This window comes from Sceloporus occidentalis, unplaced genomic scaffold (assembly GCF_023333645.1).
Source record: "Sceloporus occidentalis isolate IW3139 unplaced genomic scaffold, rSceOcc1.0.p SCAF_50, whole genome shotgun sequence".
NCBI lineage: Eukaryota > Metazoa > Chordata > Lepidosauria > Squamata > Phrynosomatidae > Sceloporus > Sceloporus occidentalis.
This window is the reverse complement of record NW_028317030.1, coordinates 4,408,862-4,414,861: the sequence shown is the minus strand read 5'-3', so window position 1 is coordinate 4,414,861 and position 6,000 is coordinate 4,408,862.

Sequence of the window (6,000 nt, the reverse complement as noted above, 5' to 3'; positions counted from 1 at the left end):
GTGTATATACATATATATATATAGAATGTAAGCTCTTTGAGCAGAGCCCTTCTCACCTGTTGTTTCTGTAAGTAAAATTGTTATGTTATATACTGCTTGTCCTGTCTACCCATTGTACAGCACTACGGAAAATAATGGCGCTATATAAATAATAATATATATATATATATATATATATATATATATGTGTCCACAGAGCTCCTGTAATTACAAATAAAGATTATTAAAAAAAAAAAAAAGAATAATCTTTGGTAGGAAAGGCCAGTGAAGCGCCTGCTTTACTGCATATGATTGCCGAGGGGTCCCGTTAATATAGAGGGGTCCCCCTTGCAAATGGATAGAGGGGATTCTGCAGCATCCCCCCCCATATGGATTTAACCCTTTACCCTCTCCCAGCTATTTGCAGTGGGGGACGTGGGCCGACAGGGCTCTCATTGTTTGCGATGGGAACGCTTTCCTGCAGCTGATTGGCTGCTGCGGTCGGTTTGTGGCAAGGATCGCTGGACCACGTTGGAGGGGGTCTTTCCTTCCACGTCAGGTAAGTTCTTTGTGGTCTTGGAAGAATGTATATTAACTCACTCAGCGATTGGGGTCACCCGGAGTTCTTTAATATACATTATTCTATACTAGGGGTGTCAGAGGCGTTAAACTCCCTTTAAACAGGACCCAGACCCTGACGCGGGGGACGCGTTTCGCTTCCTCAGAAGCTGGCCCTGTATAATGCATTGGCTAAATCTCCTGCATTACTTATGCATTATGCAGGGCCTACTCATCGTGGGGGCTGAAGCCACGGCCCAAACATCCCATCGCTGTTCCTTCAAAGCGCAATCATGGCCATCGTTACACTGACCCTGCCAGCTCGCTGTCCATGCAGCATTTCACTAAGTTACTCAACAAGATGCCCCTAAACATTTCCCCCCCGGCTAGTTGCCATAAAGATAAATCTACAGATGCCGGGTTAGGCGTATGACATGAGTAGCTTCCCAGTGGAAGTGGTAGAGGCTAATACAGTGAGGGGATTTAAACCTGCACAGGTTCGATCAGGGCCGGCCCAAGGCAAAATGCTGCCTGGGGCGAATTTTAAAATGCCGCCCCCCCTTATCTACCCTTCCTATCGCCCCCCCCATTATCTACCCTTCCTCTCCCTCTGTGCCCCCCCCCTTGTACTTACCTTTCAGCAGTCCTGCGGCGAGTCTCCCTGTTCTGTCTCGGTGCCGGCTTGTAATGCTGAGCGCCAGAAATAATCCGGCACTTAGCATTACAAGCCGGCACCGAGACCGAACAGGAAGACTCGCCGCAGAGGAGAGAGCGAGGGGCGCTGAGCGGGCACTGACAGCTTGGTAAGCGAAAACCACTCGGCGCCCCCTTCTCTTTCACTTTAAATAAAAAAAAAAAAGGGCTTCGAAAGTGCCGCCGGGAGCGGTTGCCCCTTTCGGCTCCATTGTCGGGCCGGCCCTGGGTTCGATATACGGCTCGTGAATCTAAGATGAGAACAACGACCGATGAAGGATTGAGTCTTTAAAGAAGGAAAAACGGGTGACTAGACAGGGGCCGGATGGGGCCGATCTGCCGGCAAATCGTGTTTTATAGATCGTCGGGTAGTCAGATGGCTCGTTTTAGCGCGCATCTTACAAGAATTGTGTGACAGGCCTGCATTTAATATATTTATAATATAATTTAATATAACAAGCAATATAAAAAATGTATTTAATAGTATATTTAATATATTTATAGCATTTATTATTATGAATGAAAACAAGTGTATATTTATAATATATTAATAAAACCAGTGATATTACAAGTTTATTTCATATTATATTTAATAGTTATAATATAATTGTATTTAATATTATATTTAATATAGTTATATGATTTAATATGAGTCATATAACAAGTTTATTTCATATTATATTTAATATAGTTTTTACATAATTTAACCAGTCATATAACAAGTTTATTTCATATTATATTTATAATGTAATATAAATGAGTGATCATTTTATATTATATTTAATATAGTTATGATTTAATATAATGAGTGATATAACAAGTTTATTTAATATTATTATTTATAATATAATGTAATAATATAATGAGTGATATGCCAAAAACAGCATTGTGCAATAGGACTGACACAATATGTCTGGCTTGGAGGAGAGAAGAGAGGGGATGTAATAGAAACATTTAAATACTATGGAATCAGAGGCTTGGACGGAATGTAAGAAAGTATTACTTTACTAAGAGAGTGGTAGATGAGTGGAACAGGCTCCCGGCAGAAGTGGTAGGGGTTAATACTGTGAGGTAATTCAAACAAGCACGGGGCAGGCATATGGCTTCTGTACCAACTAGATTTCATTATCTTTGTTGCCAAGTTGATGAAAACGCCTCTGGGTGAGAGTCCTGCTCCTCTATAAATAACTCCTGCCGTCTGCCAGGTAAAGAGCGAGAAAAAAAAAAAAAAGAAAGAAAACACCCCTGTGAGCTGTGACTAATCAGCATGACCGAGCTAATGCCCCAGCCAACTCCTCCTTCCCGCTCTCACTCCCCGGCACTCCACCGGCTCACGCGCCAGCTGATTTCACAAGTATAGAGAGCTGCGGCCTGCTTTGGGCCTACATCCCGGGACTCGATTGGAACGCGCGCCCAGGGGCAATTCAGGTAGAACGAGGCTTCACATATGTAGGCGAGATGTCTTCCATGTTGTGGTCCCCTCAGGGTTGTTAATGGTCGATGAACCTGAAAGTGGAGTGGGGGGGTGGTGGGTAGCCGTCCCACTTGTGTGATTGGAGGCGGAATCTATGGGTGCCGGGAGGTGGGCCTTGCTTCAAGCAGGCGGCCTTCACCTTGGCTGCTCCCCGCCTCTCCTGCCTGTTGTTACCGGGCCATGCTGCAGGGCTGCCGCCGCTTCGCCAGCTACCTCTGGGGCCACAGATTACTGACAGCAGGGTAAGAGGGTGGAGACACCCGGGCTTCTGCACTCCCTCCGCCGGCCCCCTTCCCCTGGTTAGCCCCTCTGTTTACCGGCTGCGACTCTGTAAATCTGTGAGTCAGCAGAATGTGCCTGCGGAGCCCCCGTGTCTCCGAATACACAGGCGGGGAGCTCCTGGGCCTTTAAAGGGGCTTCTGTGTATCCCTCACCCCATCAGGCCTGCACTGTATGGTTTGGGGGCCCCATCCGAGTCCTCTCTGCTCTGACATTTACTTTATACAGTGATGCGAACTTTAGGCTGTTTGATTATAAGGAGGGCTCCTGGGGGCCCCAGAAATAGCCACAGGGACCCCATAATAGTCAGGGGGCTTTAACCGGAGTGTGTACCTATTATTATTATTATTATTATTATTATTATTATTCTAGAAAGACATGTGAAGTTACGTAAGCCTTTGGAGCCTCAGAAGTCTCCTTTTGCATCTGATTATGAAACCTCCGATGTCCCGATAGCTTATCTTTTACCACTTTGGCCCAAATAATAGAACCGCTTGAGTTAAAGGGTTAATATGTCAATATCCAATTTTCCTATATATTTAAGAAAATTTGTGGTGTTTGTGATTATTAGGGGGGCTGCGAAACCCCCTTTCTGCTGCATAACGACTCCTCCGGCCTCTGTACTGCGTTCTAGCTTATCGTCAATCCGTGAGCCTAAAACTAGGGTGTCTGGTATTGGCCCCGAGCAAAACAGAACGTGTCGGCCCCTTTCGGCCCCAGTCTAGTCACCCGTTTCTCCTGCTGTAAAGACTCAAACCTTAATCGGTTCTCGGTCTCGTCTTAGATTCAGGAGCCGTGTGCCGATCCCAATGCGTGATTATTATTGTTTTATATAGCGCCATCATACTCTGTAGCGCTGTACAATGGGTAGACGGGACATAACAAGTGGTATATAACATAGCAATTTGGGGCCTCTGCTCAAACGAGCTTACAATTTATATTTAAATTCCCTCACTTTATTACCTTCTACCACTTCTGCTGTAAGGCTGTTCCACTTATCCAGCACCCATTAACAAATTGGTATCACAATTTCCTGTTTTACCAAAGTATGCGGAGAAAGTTGTTGTGTAACACCTGCTAATGGACTTGGTGGTTTTATATGTGTATATAATGTGCTATACAGGAGTGGCAGCAAATTCTATAATTTATTATCATCGTTAATAAATATCGGGCTTTTTTTTTTTCTTAAGCCAGTTGTAGTTTTTGCCCCAGAATATAATGTTTTCAGGCAGCTGCATATCAGCCGTTTGTATGAGTTCATGCTTTATCAACTAGACAGACACCCGACTCCTTATCATACTGCCTGTGGGGGAACAATGACTGAATGACTCGGTCTTAATCACCCAGCCAGACACTCTGACTAATGAAACTCTATGGATAGACAGACTTCATCAGCATTACCATAGAGAATTGGCTCAGTGTGGTGTTTGAGCTGGGGGGCTGGTGCTGTGCGGGGGGGGGGGGGGGGGGCTGGTGCTGTGCGGGGGGGGGGGGGGGGGCTGGTGCTGTGCAGGGGGGGGGGGGGGGCTGGTGCTGTGCAGGGGGGGGGGGGGGGGCTGGTGCTGTGCAGGGGGGGGGGGGGCTGGTGCTGTGCAGGGCGCGGTGGGGGGCTGGTGCTGTGCAGGGCGCGCGGTGGGGGGGGGGCTGGTGCAGGGCTCGCGGTGGGGGGGGTTGATGCGGTGCAGGGCGCGCGGTGGGGGGGGTTGATGCGGTGCAGGGCGCGCGGTGGGGGGGGTTGGTGCTGTGCAGGGCACGCGGTGGGGGGGCTGGTGCTGTGCAGGGCACGCGGTGGGGGGGCTGGTGCTGTGCAGGGCGCGCGGTGGGGGGGGCTGGTGCTGTGCAGGGCGCGCGGTGGGGGGGCTGGTGCTGTGCAGGGCGCGCGGTGGGGGGGGTTGTTGCTGTGCAGGGCGCGCGGTGGGGGGGGTTGGTGCGGCGCAGGGCGCGCGGTGGGGGCGTTGTTGTTGCTGTGCACGGCGTTCATTACACTCAGTAATATTCCTAAAGAAATATAAAGTCCTTTACCAGGGCGACGCGTTATCCACGGATACCGGGGAGCGCTTGGTGAGAAATCCTCTGGTTAAAGCGGTTGCGGCGCCCAAAGCTAGACGTCGGTTAGTAGTGGGGGGGAGCGATGGCGCCTGCAAGGTATCGGACGTTAAGAATAAGCTCGCGGCCGGAAGGACTGTGACAGAGGAAAGGCGGTTGGGTTGTGTCGTCATGGTTACCCGCAGGCACTGGCAGGTGTTTCGGTGCAGTGACCCGGGGCGCATCCGAGGAGGATCTCTTGAGTGATCGGCTCTTCGGAGTAAACGAGAGGGCGGAAGCAGAGTGTGCGCCGTGGCTATGGGCTTTCAGGGTATGGCTGGCTGGAAATGGTAGGTAGGTTGGTGGCAGTCGTCGTGGAAACCGCTGGTCTTAGAAGATGTAAGCTTATTAGTAAAAGTTGACGGGTTTAGTGATTTAGGAGCTGGTGCCGGAGTCGCCGGGTGGATTGGATCTACTTTCAGGAATACCGAGATCCTTTCGCTGGATATTTATCTCCTTCACCTCGGAGCCGTCGGATATTTCTGTAACGGGTGTGTTTGGATCTGCGAGCGAGCGATCCCGTCCGGCCACTATTTCCACATCTCTGAGTGATAGAGAGACTGAGATTAATCCGGCGAGGGGAATGTAAACATGCGCAGGATCGGCATACGGCTCCCGACTCTCAGACGAGACCGACGACTGATTAAGGTCTGAGTCTTCACAGCAGGAGAAACGGGCGACTAGACGGGGGCCGAATGGGGCCGATCTGCCGGCAGATTCTATTTACTAAAGAGGGAGCGGGCAGGGGAGCTGCAGCTTCACCTGGCCGGCGTGCTTTCTGCATCCGTGCGTTGTGACAGCTGGGTGGGTAATGAACGGTCCTTCTCCGACCCACCATGTCCCCCCCCCCCCAAACAAAGATGTCTGTCTTTGGCAACTGGACTGTTGGGGTGCGACTTGCTACAAACTCGCTGCTCAAAGGTCCCCAAAAA